The sequence below is a fragment of the Equus przewalskii genome, unplaced genomic scaffold (genome assembly GCF_037783145.1).
Source record: "Equus przewalskii isolate Varuska unplaced genomic scaffold, EquPr2 contig_13224, whole genome shotgun sequence".
NCBI lineage: Eukaryota > Metazoa > Chordata > Mammalia > Perissodactyla > Equidae > Equus > Equus przewalskii.
This window is the reverse complement of record NW_027227148.1, coordinates 31,899-52,000: the sequence shown is the minus strand read 5'-3', so window position 1 is coordinate 52,000 and position 20,102 is coordinate 31,899. Positions and strand designations below refer to the sequence as shown.

Below are 20,102 nucleotides of genomic sequence, written 5' to 3'. Positions count from 1 at the left end.
TGATGGGGTCCCTGCACGTGGAAGCTTTCCCATGTTAGCAGGTTTTCCACTGCACCAGTGGTGGGAGTCCTGGATGATCCCCGGACGTGCAGCCCCTCCCCTGCTCCTTCCCTCACCCGCAGCAGCGATCCCAGTCTCTAGGGGAGGGAGTGAAGTTCTCTCTTACCCTGTTCTAGCTCCTGAGGCCGGCTTCAGCCTCTCCGTCCTCCATCGTCTTGCTGTGGGTCTCTGAGAGTCCCTGGATTAGAGTTATTGGTTGAAATTCAGTTGTTCTGGTTCTTTGGTTGTAGTTTGGAGGGGAGAGAGTCCAGGGTCGGCTCACCCTGCCATTTTGCTGATGTCACTCTGCCCTTGGGTCTGCCATTCTTGTGTCCTCTCTCCCAAGATGCCCATTTCCATTTGTCCCTTCTCTGCCTTTTCTTTTTTTTGAGGAAGATTAGCCCTGAGCTAACTGCTGCTGCCAATCCTCCTCTTTTTGCTGAGGAAAGCTGGCCCTGAGCTAACATCCATGCCCATCTTCCTCTACTTTTTATATGTGGGATGCCTACGACAGCATGGCTTGTCAAGCGGTGCCATGTACGCACCCAGGGTCCTAACCAGCAAACCCTGGGCCACCGAAGGGAACGTGTGCACTTAACCGCTGTGCCACCTGGCCGGCTCCACATTTCCCTAAAAAAAAGAATCATATTATATATCTGCATTTTGCTTCTTCTCTTTATTTAAGAATTTATCATGAATATCAAAAGATTCATATTAAGAATAGTAAAATTTTAAGATTTTTATTTTAGAACTTATTCATACAAAGTTTACTTTCAAATTTAATGTATTACTTATTGGATTTTTTATGTAGCTTTATTTTTCTCCTCTTCACTTTACTCGATAGTGCATGAAATATGCGTAGCCAAATAATTTTTAACAGTTATGAAATTAGAAGCAGTATGAGAATGCTTTCACAGTGGAATGAGGTGTGGCGCAGAGAGTCTGTACCAACCACAAGTACCAAATCAGAGGATGGCCCCAGATGACAGAGGTCATTATGCATGAGTTCATGTTCTGGCTCTGCCACTGAGCATCTGTGTTCTCTTAGGCAAGCCACTCACCACTTCAAGATGTACAGATGAGACATTATGTGTTAAATGACCTCTGAAGCTTCCATGAGTCTACTTAGAATGCAGGTATAGGGTATTCCAGAAACGGGAATGCAGATAAGTTTAAATATGTAGGAAAGGTGCTGGCATCCTCAAATTCCGTTGGGCTTGTTTGAAGACAGCCTCCATTCTTCAGGTTTCTATGCACAAAATGGCAAAGAAAATTTTTGTCAGTGTTCTAGAACCTATTCTTTCACAAACAAACAAACAAACAAAAAATGGCTCCTTTGGAGAATCTATTTTGGCCACTACAAGAAAACCAATTAAAAAGTAACTACTTCTATTCCTCTATTTCCGTATAAATGACTTTTCCTGTCTAAATAGGTCTACCTGTCACTTTGTAAACAGTTTGTAAATATAAGCAAACACCAGTGACTTCTACCCATGTTTTTAGCTTTTAATGGAAAGTGTAAATATAGATTACTCAAAAATGACATACGAATAATCATCAAAAAGTGAACTCCAGGGGCCGGCCCCATGGCTGAGTGGTTAAGTTCACGCGCTCCACTGCAGGTGGCCCAGTGTTTTGTTGGTTTGAATCCTGGGTGGGGACATGGCACTGCTCATCAAACCATGCTGAGGCAGTGTCCCACATGCCACAACTAGGGGGACCCACAACAAAGAAGATACAACTATGGACCAGGGGGCTTTGGGGAGAAAAAGGAAAAACATAAAATCTTTAAAAAAATGTGAACTCCAAAAAAAATTATAAAGGTTCACTCTTACCACCTGAGACCTATTGAACAGGTTTTTGCCACTGATAAAATGTATTATAGTGTATCAGTAGATGCTAAAAAGAATTATTACGTCTTCTATTAGAAATCAATGATCTCAGATAAATAACCATGAGCATTGACCAATAAAACATTCAGTAATGATGGAAACGTTTAATATCTGTGGTGTCCAATATGGTAGCCCCTACTGAAATGTGGCTAGTGCAAATGAGGAACTGATGTTTTTGTTTTACTGAATTTTAACTAATTTAAATTTAAATGGCTACATGTGGCTAGTGGCTACGATATTGGACAGAAAGATATAGATATCTTGGGACATAAATTTTAATTAAGTTCTCTCTATGGTTAAATATTTCTAAAATATTTAATGAACATTGATGATATTTTTCCTTCTGCAAGAGAATAAAATGAATTAATGAACGTTATAATTTAAATTATCTGAAAAAATCTCCACAAAGAAATATTACTAAACTTTTAATTAGGTTTAACTTTAGCAAAACAGATCTTCATAAATCATAGTTTTAAAGTAGAAGTATATAAACTTCTACTTTTGCTCTAAAGCACTTTTTTTTTAAAGATTTTATTTTTTTCCTTTTTCTCCCCAAAGCCCCCCAGTACATAGTTGTATATTCTTCATTGTGGGTCCTTCTAGTTGTGGCATGTGGAGTGCTGCCTCAGCGTGGTTTGATGAGCAGTGCCATGTCCGCGCCCAGGATTCGGACCAACGAAACACTGGGCCGCCTGCAGTGGAGCACACAAACTTAACCACTCGGCCACGGGGCCAGCCCCTCTAAAGCACTTTTTAAAAGCAGTGAAATCATGGCTCATCTGAAGAAACGTTAACAACTTAAAATATACTCATTCTTTACAGCCTCAGAACATTTAACTACAAGTTATGGTTTTTTGCAAAATGTTAGTATCTAAATATTAACAAATTATGAGAAATGTTCAGGCAAGGTACTGGGGGTTTTTAACTTCTTTTATCCATCATTACATATTTATACTTAAAATAAATGGAATTAAGTGTAAAGCTTGAGTTAAAATAACAATTAAGAAACACAATTAACATTTAAACTTCTTTTAAAAGTTAAAATCTCTATGACTTTAAAGCAATTATAAACTATAATTTTCACAGATCTTTTAAAATTATGGTTTTTTACAATGTTTATTGAATCTCACTCAAGTTTTTAAATTACATAAAAATATACAAGTGCTATTATGCTTAAGGAAGCACACCATGTACTTCACAACACAGGACAAGCTGGACAAGTGTCAAAATCTCCAAGAAAATAAACTGTGAAAACTTATATGTATTTAACTATGAATTAAGTACATGAAAACTGACCAGTTTTTGCTCTTTTTCTTCCAGTTCACCTCCATGTGGCATCTCAGGAAGAGGAAGATATTTTCCCAAGAGAAGGCAAAAGTTGGATTGTCCTGGTAAATCAGATTTTACGCCATAGGGGCAGAAATTGTTATACTAACAAAAATGAAATTAGAACACTGTCATTCCTCATGATACAAACAAGCATTGGGTCAGACATAAGCCATCTCAGAGATCTGGTTAAATTAGAGAAAGTCTCATGATTTTGCTATGTGTTTGCACCCTGGCAACAGTCTGTCTATAGCCAAAACATCTACCTTAATGGCAAAGAAATAAAAACAATCCTGGAAGCAAAAGACATATTTAAGTGGTTAGCCGTGATTGAATGAGTTTATCAAGAGACACAAGAATCCACCAAAATTACTAAGAGCACCATGTCCACCAAAAATACCTGGCTAATTAATATACTAGGGAATGCTGATACAGTATCACAATTACTAGACACCTTACAATTGGTAGAAGCATGTTCATAGGTAGCTAGCTCCATTTTAGTCATTCAACAAGTAGGTTCACTTTAGCCATTAGCAATAAACTAACTAGGGTAGAGTTATAGAAAATTATAAGACAGTGAAAGGTCCCAAAGGATAAAACTTATGGGCACTAAAATGAAGCATTTTTAGGATATTACCAAGAAACCAATTCTAAACTCCAAAATTAACCCACAAGGGGAAAACAAATGAGTAAGAAGGTTTTGAAATATAGTTATCCAAAGCAAAATAAATTAAGCTGAATATGGCTTGAAATAACTCAATTTGAGAATACTATAGCCTCCTTAACATACAGAGTTGATAAAGTATCCTGAAACACATATCCCAGATAAAAACCTCTTAAGACACACAGGAACTTGAGTAATTACTCTATCAAATGAAATTAATATCTAAAGCATATTGTTATCAAATAGATAACTTCAAAATTTAAAAGTGAACAATTCCAATTCCAGTCACAATAGAACAACTGGCATTGGCATTGGGCTTACTATTCCACCTTAAACAATTATAAATATGTGAATCAATCACTTAAAATAATTACACAACAGACATCCCAGGTCTGTGACCCTTGAGAGAAAAGACACATGAGATGAGCTCCAAACTGCAGCACAGAAAAGTAGCTTGAACAAAAAAGCACTGTTCTTGCTGGATAGAGGAAACAAGTATCAGAGTTAAGGGCTGCTGAGGCAACAGATACTTTTGGGATAATATACTGGAGAAAGATGAGCTATGTAGAGAAGGATCTCCAGACATCTGCAGAGATGTCTGTTTGAGTCTTTGGGCCATTACTAACCTGCATATATTCAGGGCAAGACTCCAGGAGGCATGGTGGAGAATAGCTACTGGGGATTGGGAGGTGAATGAAGGACCCAGAGATCACTTAATGCTGAGAGACACTGAAGTTCTAATTATCTAGAATAAGTGGCTTTACTGAACTCCACCTGCATTCAGCTGAGACCCCAGAAAGACCACACTTTAAAAGTAGTGAGCCAGCCCTGATGGCCTAATGGTTAAATTTCTGCATGCTCTGCCTTGGTGGCCCAGGTTAGTTCCTGGGTGTGGAACCACACCACTCATCTATCAGTAGGCATGCTGTGGTGGTGCTTCACATAGAAGAACCAGAAGAATTTAAAACCAGACATAACTATGGGCTGGGGCTTTGGGGAGGAAAAAGGAAGAAGATTGGCAACAGATGTTAGCTTAGGGTGAATCTTCTCCTGCAAAAGAAAAATGTAAAAGTAGTAATATTTTGACTCTAGACTAAGAACTACACTAGACCTACCCAAATACAAGCTTCAACAGGATAAAACTTCTCAGCCAGGAAACTGCTACCAGAAAAAACTCAACACTCTAATAAAGATCACAAAATATAGGCTCTCAACAATGTAGCATTTATAGTGTCTAGTATAAAACCAAAATTAGTAGGCATGTAAAGAAACAGGAAAATGTGACACATAATCAAGAGAAAACTGTATGTAGGAAAACAACCAAAGATGACATAAATATTGGAATTAACAAATATTTTAAGATATTAGAAAATGTATTCAAAGATTTAAGGAAAAATATGGACATAATAAATAAAGAGGAACAAAGAGTTTGTATAAATTACCTCAAGTCACCCAATCAGTAACTAGCAACACCAGGTTTCAGACCCAGGCCCTTGAATTACAGAGGCCACGCTCATTACAACTAAGCTGGCCTAACCACAACTACTTGCATTGCTCTACCTTATATCAAAAGAAAACTGACTGCTTAGTACACTAAACTGAGACATTATGTTGAGTTATCCTCCCAGACTGTTAACCAAACTGTAGGTTCTTGCACTCCTTTCTAATACCTGAAAGTTAACACACTCCAAGCATTATCCGTACATTTTCTAGCATGACACCATAACTTGACTTTTTTTTCCAGTAAAAGAGAATTTGTCTGACAGTCATTTTAATGAACTAATCTAAGCCTCTGTTACTCCTACCTAATTAATAAATAAAATAACTTACGGCCTAAATTCAGTAGTTTCCATAACAATCATTTTACACAATATCAGATAGTTGTGATCTTACAGAGGCTACTTTCTATGAAGAGGTTGAAATACAAAATAGAAGCTTATCAGAACCAAACATTTAGAGACACATTTAAGGAGAATATGACAAGACTTTTAAAAAGACACATTAATGGTTTTCTCTACAGGAATTTTCAAATTATGAGGGCATCAAAATGTAAAAAGTACTACATTCAATTCCTAAAATTTTAGAAACTTCTCCCTCTTTAATTATGAGATTTTTTAAAAATGTTAATATTCAAAGGGAACACAGAACATCTACTATTTCCCTGCTCTCCTGAAACCTTTCTTTCCTATGGCTAATAGTGATAAGTACTTCTCATTTCATATATTTCTCTTTCATTATTTACATCGACAGTCTTACAAATTCCAGAAATGTCAGAGATAGACATAGGCATTTAACATAAGCTTTGTGGATGCCCGAGAATTATAAATAACTCTGCCTGCTTGGACCCTCTAGCAGAATGGAGGATGACCCTCCAGATGGAGCCCTTCCCAGACGGATGACAGCTTTGGCTGATATTTCTGTCTTTTTGCATCCCCTGCACTTTGTTTTCTTAATCTTTTATGAATAGTTCTGTGGACAGAGGGAACCATGGCCATAGTACCATGAAAGAATATGAGCAATCTGGAGAAAGAAAACAAAGTGAAGGATGAAGAAAGCATGAACTAAGAAAAGTCAAAATGACTCTTTGCAGGGTATGCAGCCACTATGTTCCAAGGCAGAATCCAACCCTTTTGAGTCCGTTGTGTCTAATGTATCACATCTAGATATCTTGCTGTCAAAGATATCAACTGGGCAAAAACACTGAAGTAATGGTAAAAAAATAGATTGTTTTCTTTTATAATTCCCTTCTATTGTAAATGTTTTTCAACATAAAATATAAACTTCAAAAATAAAACACACGTTTTCTCACAGGTAAAAATTCATGGAGAGTGCTGTCAGCATCATGGCAGAGTGAGCTCTTCCTTTAGTCTCTGTCCCATAAGATACAACAAAAAGGACATTCACAAATCAACAGGGGACATTCACACAACAGACATGTGAGAGATCCACACAGCCATATGTCTGAAGTTGGGGGTGCAAGACTCCCCCAAGAGGCAGAGGAAGGAGGTAAAAAGATCTCCCCCACCCTCACAAGTGGCAATGATCTAGGGTGTGGGACCTCACATGGCAGCTGGTGCATGACTCTGAGAGGAGATGAGAGAAAAGGCAGCCCTCCATGGGAATGCTTGCACTCTTGGAGTTGCCTCACAGCCTGTGGGAATGCTCCACACTGAAGAAGCTAAGCAACTGCAGGGGCATCTAAACCAAGCCAAGCAGCCCAAGCAGGCAGACAGTGAGTGCAGACCGGGAACGCACAGGATTGTGCCAGCAAAATAAAGTGCCTCTCCCTGCTTCTGCCTGGTGCACCACCTTGGCTGGCCAGCTAGAGTAGGGGATCCCTGCCAGAGAGCATATGGGCAAGTGAAGACAGGTCCTGTTGGCACTGTTTCCAACAGACAAGCACATCTGCCAAGAGTCACAGCAGGCTCAGAAAACACAGCTCCTGCCCAACCTAGCGGTAGAAGGTGGAATCTACACAAGATATGACCACCATGTGATGGCAAAAGTCCATGCCATCAAATAGCATGAAGAAGTATATTAACACAACAAACCAGAAGGAAAATGACAAGTACCCAGAAATCAATCCTGAAGACACAAAAATTTACAATCTAAATGACAGAGAATTCAAAATGGTTATCATAAAGACTCAACAAGTTACAAGAAAACTCAGAAAGACAGTTCAATCATGTCAGGAATAAAATTAATGAACAGAGGGAATTCTTTACAAAAGAGACTGAAACTATTAAAAAATCTGAAAGGTTGGAGATGAAAAACACAATGAATGAGATAAAGAAAAATTTGGAGTCCTTGCAAAAGAGTGCTGATATTATGGAGGACAGAATTAGTAATTTAGAGGACAGAAATATAGAAATGCTGCAGATGGAGGAGGAGAGAGAACTGAGACTAAAAAAAAACACACGAAGAGATTCTCCAAGAAATATGACTCAATTAGGCAATGCAACAACGGATTATAGATATTCCAGAGGGAGAAGGGAGGGAGACACGAGCAGAGCTTATTCAAGAAATAATAGCTTCCCAAACATGGGGAAGGAGCTGGAATTACATGTAAATGAAAGTAATAGAACTCCTAATTACATCAATGTAAAAAGACCTTCTCCAAGGCGTATATTAGTAAAAGTGGCAAAAGTCAATGACAAAGAAAAAATATTAAGGGAAGCAAGGCAGAAGAAAATAACCTACAGAGGAACCCATATCAGGCTTTCAGCAGATTTCTAAGCAGAAATCTTCCAAGCTAGGAGAGAATTGAATAATATATTCAAAATACTGAAAGACAAATACTTTCAGCCAAGAATACTCTATCCAGTGAAAATATCCTTCAGATACAAGGGAGAAATAAAAACTTTCCCAGATAAACAAAAGCTGAGGGAGTTCATTGCCACAAAACTCCCTGATAAACAAAAGCTGAGGGGGTTCATTGCCACAAAAGCCCCCTACAAGAAATGATCAAGAAGGGCCTCATAAACAAAAGAAGGAGTTTACAAAGACTTGAGCAAGGAAATAAACAGACAGACAAAATAAGAAAATTGCAGCTTTCTATCAGAACAGGTTAGCCAACACTTAGTTATAACATTAAGGATAAAGGGAAGGAAAGCATCAAAAATAACTATAATCACTTCATTTTAATCACAAACTCACAACACAAAATGGAATAAGTTGTGACAACAATACTTAGGGAAGAGGAAAAGGATTGAAACTGCTTAGACTAAGGAAATAAGAGATTATCAGAAAATGGACTATCTTATCTATGAGATCTTTTATAAAAACCTCACGGTAACCAATAAACAAAAATTCAGAACAGAAACACAAATGACAAATGAAGAGAAAACTGAGAAAATCATCATAGAGAAACACCAAACTGAACTAGCAGTCAGAAATACAAGGGACAAGAAACAAAGGAAATAAAGAACAACCAGAAAACAAATGATAAAATGGCAATATTAAGCCCTAATATATCAATATGAAACTCTAAATGTAAATGGATTGAATTCTCCAATCAAAAGACACAGAGTGGCTGGATGGATTAAAACACAAGACCCAAGAACATGCTGCCTCCTGGAAACACATCAGCTCTAAAGATAAACAAAGTCTCAGAGTGAAGGGATGGAAGATGACACTTGAAGCTAAAGGCAAACAAAAGAAAGCTAGTGTTGCATACTTACATCAGACAAAGTAGACATCAAGGTAAAAAAGGCAATCAGAGACAAAGAGGGGCAGGATATAATGATAAAAGAGATACTCCAAAAGAGGACATAACGCTTATAAATATATATGCACCAAACACTGGAGCACCAAAGTACATAAAGTACTATCATCAGACATAAAAGGAGAAATTAACAGCAATGCAATAATAGTAGGGGACCTGAACACCCCACTTACATCAATGGATAGATCATCCAGACAGAACATCAGAAAGGAAACAGTGGAATTAAATGAAAAACTAGACCAGATGGACTTAATAGATATACATAGAACAGTGCATCCAAGAACAGCAGAATATACACTCTTCTCAAGTGCACATGAAACATTCTCAAAGATAAACCGTATGTTGGGAAACAAGGCAAGCTTATATAAATTTTAAAAGAGTAAATCATATTAAGCATCTTTCCTGATGATAATGCTATGAAACTAGAAATCAACTACAAGAAAAAAGCTGGGAAAGTGACAAATATGTGGCGATAAAACAACATGCTACTGAACGACCAATGGATCAATGAATAAATCAAAGGAGAAATCAAAGAACACCTTGAGACAAATAAAAATGAAAACACATCATACCAACTCATATGGGATGCAGCAAAGGCTGTCCTAAAGGGGAAATCCATAGCAATACAGGCCCACGTTAACAAAGAAGAAAAGTCTCAGGTAAGTAATCTTAAACTATATCTAACAGAACTAGAAAATGAAGAACAAAAAAAATCCCAAAGTCAGCAGGAGGAGGGAAATAATAAAAAGAAGAGCAGAAAGAAATGAAATAGAAACCAAAAAAACAGTAATAAGGCTCAATGAAACAAAAAGCTGGGTCTTTGAGAAGATAAACAGAATTGACAAACCCTTAGCCAGACTTGCTACGCAAAAACGGGAGAGGGCTCAAATAAATAAAATTAGAAGAGGAGAAATTACAAAAGATGCCATAGAAATACAAAGGATTAGAAGAGAATACTGTGAAAAACTACATGCCCAGAAACTGGATAACCTAGAAGAAATGGATAAATTCTTAGACTCATACAACATCCAAAAACAGAATCAAGAAGAAGTAGAGAATCTGACTAGACCAATTACCAGTGAAGAGATTGAAATAGTAATCAAAAACCTCCCAAAAACAAAACTCCAGGACCAGATGGCTTCTCTGGAGAATTCTGTCAAATATTCAAAGAAGGTTTAATAGCTTGTTCAAGAAATGTCCCTCGTGAAGTTGAAAATTAGAGTACATACTTATTTAATCTTAGAAGAAATAAATATTGCTTCATATTTGATCCTAGATTATCTAAGATACTATTGGTTTCATATAATTATACTTTTAAAATAAATATAATGTGTTACTTATGCATCGAAATGAAAATTGATTTTTATGCCTTTTGTAAGAGTTAATATAAATTCACAAACTAGAAAAATTTGTAAAGCCATGTGTTCCTCTTTTGTTATTTGTTTTAAAACATTGATACTGTATATTCGTAAGGCCAGGAGGAAAAGTAGGTGGACAAGAAGAAGAAAATTAAAAAAAATAATAATTTTTGTTACCATAGCTGATCTCTTTATACTTCATCATGACACAGACTTTGATATATTCCATTTATAAAACTTGGACTATGATCTGAGTATATGAATCCTGTAGGTCACTATGAAATTTGATCTTGGCAGGTATTTGTTACCCTCTTCAATGTTAATTATGCAGTTTAGAATCCAATTGTTTTTCTGAGAAGTGTGATTTGAGGTTAATTTCTAGCAAAGTGAAAAAAAAAAAAGACAGCATACTCTCATGGGGAAAGTATAGTTTATAAACCGAAGGAAGCTCATTTACTGTATTTAAATTTCAATTGCCGTAGTTTATGTCAATGCATCTTTATGACATAAACTTTGACCAGCAGGAGGAGTCAAAACGGTTGGTACTCGGTTTAAAATTTTAAAAAGCAACATGCATCTGATGACTTCTGAATATCAAGAGCACCAAAGCTTGGTGCCAGTTGATTGAATTCAGATGTGGTTTCACCTGGAAATCACTGCGGCCTCTTTTAGTTATTAGATGGCTGAGGATGTTGGACTATGAAAATCTTGATATGTATGGAAAGTATGCTATATTTTAAATTTCTTTTTTCTACAATTTATCTCTCCCATACTCTCTCTTCTTCCCTCTGAGTTATAAGAAAAATATATGCTTGTATTTAGTTATTTATTTCAGAAGGATATTTAGTAAAATGTAAAAGTCTGCCTCCCCTATCCTGCTTCTCTCCATTCTACTGTCCAGTGATCTTTAAAAATTGATGTAATCCCATGTATTTCACAGGTGTCAAAAATATTTTTCCTGGTTTGTTCTTTGTCTTTTGACTCTGTTGTGATATAAAATTTTTACTTGTTTGTAGTAAAACATATCAGTCTTTTCCTTTATGGCTTCTGGCCTGGTATGATACTTAGGACAGCCTTCTATGCCTCAAGTTTATCAAATAATGTGCCCATATTTTTTCTGTTATGGTTTTATTGTTTTCAATTTATATCTTTAACCTAGCTAGAATTTCATTTGATTGTTTGTCTTTTCTTCTCCTTTTTTGTTTTGAAAGTCCTGAGGAAAAGATTTGGCTTATTATTTTTTCTTAAATAATTGATGTGCCAGTTGCCCTATCTCCTTTATTTTGCTTTTAAAATATCACAACCTTCTCTCCTTTAAGTTCAAATAAAGAACAAGCTTTTTATGGTCGCTGTTTCAACTCTTCTACTTTTTGATCCTACAACAAATGTTTGTGGTGTCTCAGTAGCATTGATAAACATAGCTCCAGAGAAAATTGTCATAAAAGAAGGAATTTATTGCATTTCAATCTGCTTTTCATCTGAAATAGAATGCTCCTCTGATTTACTTAAAAGTGCAATAAAATGGTTGAGGAAAGCTTTTGATGGAGAATTTGTTAACAACTGAATTTTTATAAAGCCGTAAAATGGCAGGTTCTTGGTTATAGGAAAATCCTTTTGTCCATTTGGAAGACAAAGTAAAGCATACGGTTTCAGAACTCAATTAATTTTAAACCAACCATAACACTGAAGCTAAACTAGGAATACACGTTTCATTAAAATTTTAGCTACATCCTGAGTCCTAGACTCTTGCCCATAGACCAGATGATGAGGGGAAAGCAATCTTCTGTCTTGGCTTTGTATGTGGACACTTGGAGAAGCCAATCACCCCTCTATGCTACAAACTGACTGGCACAATCACCTATAGTTATTTCACAGAATAAAATATCCTTTTGTTGTTCCTATTCTAATCCCCCTTCCTGCCCCTTTACTTGTAAACTTCTGATGGAAATGATAGGAGCTAAGATGATTGTCTCAGGGACCAAGGACCACATAATTTGTAGTTGTGATAAATTTGGTCACAGAGAAATAAATAGGTCAAAAATAAATCACCGCCTATTGTAACTAATGGATTCTGTCAAAATTGAGGACTAATAAGTTAGAAACTTCAAGCAGCATGATGCCGTTAGAGATGTGGAATAGTTTAATGGTTAAAAGCACATGTTCTGATGTCCAACTCCTTCAGTTCCAATTTTGGCCCTATTGCTTGACAGCTCTGTGTTACTTATTATTTATTGGCAACCATGTACTATTTAGTCTCATTGGCTCTCAGTTTCTTCATCTGTAAAAATAGGTTTGTGAGGATAAATTAATACAGGTAAAGCATGTAGCATTCAATAAACGCTGGTTAACATTCTTTTAACTTTTTGTTCTGTAAGAGGGACATTGTCTTTCAGAATCCATCACTTCAGCGTTCAAAATTGTAAGATAGTAAGATAGTAATTTAGGTAATTGTGTGTCAGGTGACTTAGAAACTGTGGAGAAGAGTTGGACACTGACACTCCCCTTCTATGTCCAGACTTCGGCTTCCTATCTGTGTTCTACTTTGTTGGAAGCAGTTTTCAATTACTAGTAAGGCCTAAGAAGTTCTCCTTTACGGTCTTGTTTGCTTTACACGTGTCTTCCCTCCCCACTCAGAATAGATACTACATCATTTTGTAGAAACTACAGGAAAGTATAAAAGAGAAAGTAAAAGTCAAGTACAATTCCATCACCCATAGAAAATCTCATATAAGATTTAATATTTACTTCCATGCTTTTCTTCTTAAGATTCAAAGCTATTTTCCCATATTTTTATATGTTCATAAAAATATTTCTAATTGTTGCACAATATTCTTTTATATTTCAACTTTAATTTATCCAACCATTTAGATATACCTATATATCTATATAACTATAGCTATTTATTTCTTAGTTTTTCTTGCTACAAATAATGCTGGTAACATCTCCTTTTTTTGCATCTTTGATTGTTTCCCAAGGAGAGATTTCTGAAAACAGACTCTCCTCTGAGGGTATAATATTACTGAGGACTTTGGTACATACTGCTGAAGTATTTCACAGAAAGTTTGTGCCTATTTATAGTCCCACCAGCTGCATTGCAGCTGCATTCAGGATACCGTTTTTTAAAGATTTTATTTTTCCTTTTTCTCCCCAAAGCCCCCCGGTACATAGTTGCATATATTTTTTGGCTGTGGGTCCTTCTAGTTGTGGCACGTGGAATGCCACCTCAGCATGGCTTGATGAGCGGTGCCACCTCCGCGCCCAGGATCCAAACCATGGAAACCCCAGGCCTCCGAAGCAGAGCACGTGAACTTAACCACTAGACGGGGCCAGCCCCAGGATAATGTTTTTTAATCTTTGCCATTTTGATAGGTAAAAATGTCGTCTATTCTTGTTTTATTTGCATGTCTTTGTTTAATAATCTTTGATTTTTTCCACGTGTTCTTTCTTAAGAATCCATTCATATGTCTTTTTAATTAAAGATACACCTTGTCACTATTTTTAAATCTACTATCAGTTTGTGAGACTTAACCATCAAAATAAGTAAATTATTATTTGTATTTGTGCAGCTACATGTACTTAATCTTATAGATTGCAATTTGTCTCTAACACAACTATGGCATCTGAATTAAGATAAATGCAAATTTCATTTGGGACTATTTTAAACCTACTTGCATCCTGTTTCACCTTTTTTAGGTGCCCATCTTTGAGGTTCTGTTTGTGTGGATGCTTGTACCTGATTATACACCATCTCTTAAGAAGTCCTACCTAGGCCTACTTTTGTATGTATTTCTTTGAACTGAGGCATTTCTTGACAACTTACCTCATCAAATTCTACCTGCCTGTCACACTAATCTCTCAGGGCTGAAGGATGTATTGTTCTCTAACCAGATCACAATGTATGAGCAGACTTCCTCTCCTAGATAGGGTAAATTGTTAGCATATTAAGGAGTGGTTTAACATCAAAAATTTACAACATAGTATATGGCAAGTTAGAAGAGAATTTTTAGGGAGACAGGTGTTCTGACACACTCAGATAAGACTAGACTACCAGGTAGATATTAGCATCCTACATAGCTACAGAGTGAACCTTCAGTTGCTTTTAATTTACAATTTTCAAGGTGAGATACGGTTTTCCATTGATTCATGCATCTGTTAGAAAATGCATAAATCTTCAAATGTTGGCATGTTAACCATCTTGGATCTCAAATACTAGGAATCACCTGGCTTTGACAGAGTTAAAAAGAATAGTAACGAACACTCTAAAAGAGCTAGAAAGTTCCAAAGAAGGGCAATTTAAATGATTGAGATTCTTAAACTCTGCAAGATGATGGAATAGAAATATTGAGCCAGATAAAAAAAATTTGTCTGAAAGGTCAAATGCTGATGAACGAGAAAGATCAAAGTTTATACAATGATAAAAATTGAAAAGAATTAACAGGGAGATTTGTTAAAACTCTCAGTATTAGAATTGTGGGACACTTATCATACTTACCAATCCTAATTCTAAAGAATTATGAGAGGAAGTGTGTAGCACAGTATAGTTAATAAAATTTGAGAATTTAGATAAATCTAGAGATAAAAGACCCATAAAGGGATAGAAACTGTCAGTGAGTGGGTCATGTCTTCCTTCAGGCTGTCTTTACTGATGATTCCATAAGGGGTGTTTTCTCTCACTTCCTTACTGATCTTTCCCCCTCCTGTATCAATAGAATGATACTGGGTGCTATTGCATGAGGTTTGCTTAGGTCCAGTGTGGTACCCCTTATAATCTACGTTAAATCAGTGGTCATCAATAAATATGTATTAACCATAAAATAATCAAATTTGGTTGCAAAATTTGACTGCTTATGATAATTTAGGAAACCATTGATTCTAAAAGAGTAATGATTTCACAGAATTTGAAGGCATTTTGGAGGTTTTCTTAGAGTAGGAAAAAAAAGCTATCATGCTTTATGTGCAGTTTGCTGCAATTTTACCACTTAAACTACATATATCTGAAGATGGCTTCCATATTCAACAGGCTATGAAATAAATTGCCTTTTCTGGGTAGTAATACAGAATAGTGTAAAGGTCACTGTCATGTTTCAGACTTTTGACAACGTTCATTGTGCTATAAATAACTGTGGCTAGCATTTTTATTTCATGAAACCAAAGTTACATAAATAGGATTTTAAGACGTAAGGTATGTGGTAGATGAATTATATTGAAAACATGTACACACCATATTGCTATAGGTCTCTTTAATTAAAGTCTTTTTGGAGGTTTCTGTTAAAGCTAAAGCTAATATCTCTTAGCCTCTCTATTTATTGAAATCTGAGTTAGAGTTTAGTGTTTATGGGATAAGCAAATCATGTGGAAGTGGTCATAGAAATGTGTGCAGTCTTATCTGTTTTGGGCTGTTCCCAAATGCAGAAACTCCGCTTAACAATAATCCCTTCACATTATTCTTGATGTAGTTTTCCTTTTTGTATAACATACTAATTTTTTTTATAGCAAGTACAGAGAGAGTCATTGTTGACAAGGTGTAACAGCAACGCAAACATCTTGTTGGCCAGCCCAGCTTGGCTTTGACCGCTTCACCGAGAAAGGACAAAGTGTGATCAAGATACCAATATTAAGTGTGAGTACAAAATCTCATTTAAGACACACAACAAAGAACTCCAGAACCTTATCTAGGTTCTGTCTTTAAATTCTATTTCTAAAAAAGCTCTCATTTTAACTTGTTCAAAAATTATCTTATTAGTTGATCCACTCATCACGATTACAGAGTGATCACTGTACATGAACATAACCTGGTGCTATGGTAGATTCAAGGTGATTGGAACATGGTTCCTGGCTTTAAGGAACCTATGATCCAGTAAGGGAGATAGACAAATACGCAAAAACATATACTGTAAGCAGGCCTAAAAGAAGCAAAAGTTTTTATGTGCATTCATAGGAAGGAGTGATGAACCATGAAGGAGAAATTAGGCAAGTATTCACAAAGGAAGTGGAATTTAGAAATGGCCCCCAACTATAAGCAGAGCTAGTGGCTGGGTGGAGGGCATTCATGAGTGATGTGAAAGCATGACTGAAGTCAGTTAAAAAATAGTGAGTGGGTCTTGATTTCTAAATCAAAGGTGCATGCATTCATTCATTCATGCAACAAATAATTAATGAATGCCTAGTTCTGAGGCCATATTCTACTAGGTACCAGGTGTATAGTGGTGAACAAAATAGACTTTGTCTGTGCTCTATGGGGCAAATTACTACCTGGCGAGGAGGCAGACAGTGAACAGTAAACAAGCCATCAACATATTGTTTCAACTTGTAATAGGTCCTACAAAGACATAAGCAAAGGATGGAGGGGGAAAATAAATAACAAGGGAGGTGCACTTCAGATAAGCAGAAATCTCTTAGGGGGAGATATTTAACTTCAGACCTGAAAGATGAAAAGTAGCCAGAGAAGGAAAGAAGAGGCTGAGAGGGCAAAGAATGTTCCAAATAGAGAAAATGGCATGTGCAGGACCCCTGAAGGGATACAGAACTTCTGTTTGAGAAACTTAAAGAAAGTGAGTGGGACTGAAGGGTAGCGAGGGAGGAAAGTGGAATGAGCTGTGAGACCGGAGAAGCACACGGGAAATGAAATCAATGCAAGAGCTTATCAGTTGCAGGAAGATGTTTGGTTGCTATTTGAAATGTGATGGGAAGCATGAAAGAATTAAACAAATGTAACATGATCTGGTTTATTACTCTGGATACCGTGTGGGAAACTAAATGTACAGAAATAAAGAATAGAAGTGAGGAAAATTGATGAGAGGCTATTGTAGTAGTCTTGGTGAGAAATGATGGTGGTTTAGAGTAGAGCGGCTGCAGATGAGATAGAAGTTTATGGAGTCGAGACATATTTACCAGGATTTGCTAGTGGCCAAAGAAACATAAGCCTGTTAAGGCAGGTTAGGGACTGAGCATGAAGAAGTCTGTGATTCAGCTTCACATCACATGTCTCTGGAAGCTTTCTCTGACCTCTTCCATTTGGGGCAAGTGTCCCCTCTACAGTGCTCTCATAACACCCAGGGGACATCTAGCATTATACTTTTCACATTCTAATGTAATTACCTGTTTATGTGTTTGTTTTCTAAACAGATAGCAAGTACTTTGAGGGCACAGACCATATTCATCATTGTCACTTCTCACTCATAGATCTCGAATAATAATATGTTTAAGGAAGAAGTTCAGGTTGAACTTGGCAATATTATTTCGTTTTCTGAGAAGACAATATTAGAGGAAAAGAACCAGTGGAACAAGCAGATTCAAGTGATAACAATTTAAAAGGCACTGTTTTAAAGAATGAGCCAGTAAATTAGTCTATATATTAATCTGTAAAAAGTATAGAATTACTTGAGCTTGTAATGTTTCAGCCATTTAACATGCCAAACAAAATGACTTTAATTTTAGATGTATTTCAGAGTGTTCGAATCAAATAATATTTTATCAAAATCTTTTTACTCACTCATCTAAATATTAGATGATTTGATTGAAGTCCTATAAGTTTGGGGTTTTACACAAATTAATTTTCAGTCCATGGATAATTTGGAGTAGGAAGACATTAGAGAGGCAGAAGACCTGGTTTATATCCATTTGTCACCATTAACCGGGGTATCAGTTCATCTCTATGGGTCTCCTTTATCATTTCTAATATCATAAGACAGAGTCTAATGTGCTCTCCTGGCCATATAGGCATGTGTTTAGGGGGAATGGAAGAGGAACTCGACTTCAAGTACTTCACAATCTACCTGGGAGTATGCTTCAGACACTCAAGGAAGTTTGAATTCCTTAAGTATAGTCTCTTGAATGGGAAAATTTTCAAGGCCTTATAAAAAGAGCTCTCATTTTACCAACAGGAGTGATGCATGTGGAGTGAAGTGTATCTGAGGGAGATTTAGGGAAAAAAAGGAAAGAAACAGGATCAGTTTTAAAGTATTTATAATGATGTGGATGGGAAACATGATCAGTTTCCTGCTGTAAAAAAAATATTTAGCAAAAAAGCAGCATAGGTATTTGCATTAGAAATTCCCACTGTACCCCACTACCCACATCCTCTTCTAGTGAAAATTGCCCATTTCCAAGCTCTGTTTCTCGGGGGTCACATTTTATACCACATGGTCCTTCATCTTTGCTTTTTCTTCCTATAGAGAGAAGCAGAGATGCCCTGAGAGAGCAATCTTGTGTGGTTGGTTCCTGGAGCTGCTTTAGATTTAGTTCCTCAACGTAGTATAGTTCCAGGTCTGGTCTACATATAGTCTCAAAATAAATTCCCATCTTCTTGAGGCAGATTGAATTAGCCTCCATTCCTTGCCTCCAAAAGAGCAAAACTAAAAATAGTGTTGATCAGGTATGTATGAGAAAATGAAAACGCGTTGTAAAAAAAGAATTAGAGAGAAAGAAATCTGTTTCCAGTTAGGTTCAAGGATGGCTCCAACTTATTTTTCTTTTATGAGTGGGCCATCTCTAGGGATGAAAACTTTCTTAGAGCTCTTACTGCAGCTTCCAAGTGTTGTATATTGTTCCAGATCTTGCCCTAGATTTCTGGATGCTGAAGCTGGTGGTGTACAAGAACCACTCTGGGAAGCCTGCTGCAAGTATTGATTCCAGGGCCCAGCCCCTGAGGATTCTGCAGGAAGTTTGGGGTACACCTGGGCACTTGTAATTTTAACAAGCCCCACAGGTGATTTGGACACACAGCCAGGTTTCAAAACCCTGCTCGAAAACCTCAAGCCGGTTTGACTTGGAGATGCACATATATCTCAAAATGTTATGCCTCTCTGCTAAGATGTCCCTCTGTTCTCTGCCCCCAAATTAAAAACAAAGGAAGATTTATTTTTGTTTCTCTGTCTACCCTGCTGACAATAACACAATACTATTTTGAGTCTTCAAAACTGGTCTTACCCGGCTTTGCTTCCTATGGAAGGAAGAAATAAGTGATTTATTATTTTGGAAAACTTAAATTGAAATTCTAGGGACAGCCTGGTATCAGAAAGGCCCATGTGAATTTTTCCCTTTGGGAACGGTGGAACAGCAGAACTTCTATTTCTACTTTCTTTCCTTCTGACTCTTCAGGAGGAACAGAAATGATGAACAATAGGGACATTTGGTGCTTGAAGTTCTTATTTTAAAAATATTTGCTGTTCTGTCTCACCATTTTGGACATATCAAAATACACCTAAGCACAGAACATTGCTAAATCACAGGACTATATAGACTGGAATTACTACAAATTCCTGGTCTCCGTCCTTGGTTATGTTCTAATATTTCTTCTGTTATTACTTATTATTATTTTATCTTCAAATTATTTCTTCATTCTCCCCAACTATCATAACTAATCACAATCTTGTCTAGGGTGACCAATATCCTGGTTTATCCAAGACTGAGGGTTCCAGGACATGGACTTTGAGTACTAAAGCCAGACAATTTCCAAGCAAACTGGAACAAGTTGGTCACCCTAGTTTCATCAGACCCACTCTTTGAACTGCATTTTCCTTACTTTCAATGAAAGGCATAATTTCTTACTTCACAGAGAAAACAGAGGCTGTCAGGTGGAAAATTTCTCAACTTCCTAC

At 36.7% G+C, this 20,102-nt stretch overlaps 2 long non-coding RNA genes across 4 annotated transcripts in view; one reads left to right on the top strand and one right to left on the bottom strand.

Annotated features, from left to right (window-relative positions):
- Window positions 1-696: 696 nt before the first annotated feature.
- On the bottom strand, window positions 697-7,623 carry LOC139081282 (uncharacterized). Its single transcript, XR_011536390.1, has 2 exons — window positions 3,228-7,623; window positions 697-1,288 (listed from the first exon to the last, which is right to left on the bottom strand). It is a non-coding gene; the product is annotated as an uncharacterized lncRNA (long non-coding RNA).
- LOC139081283 (uncharacterized) overlaps window positions 3,247-20,102 on the top strand; it is a 40,586-nt gene continuing 23,730 nt past the window's right edge. The window contains exons 1-3 of one of the 3 annotated variants that reach the window (XR_011536391.1): window positions 3,249-3,322; window positions 14,197-14,282; window positions 15,997-16,123. This is a non-coding gene — a long non-coding RNA (uncharacterized lncRNA). Of the gene's footprint in view, window positions 3,323-14,196; window positions 14,283-15,996; window positions 16,124-20,102 lie in introns of all 3 variants that reach the window. The other 2 variants (XR_011536392.1, XR_011536393.1) reach the window with 2 other exon arrangements.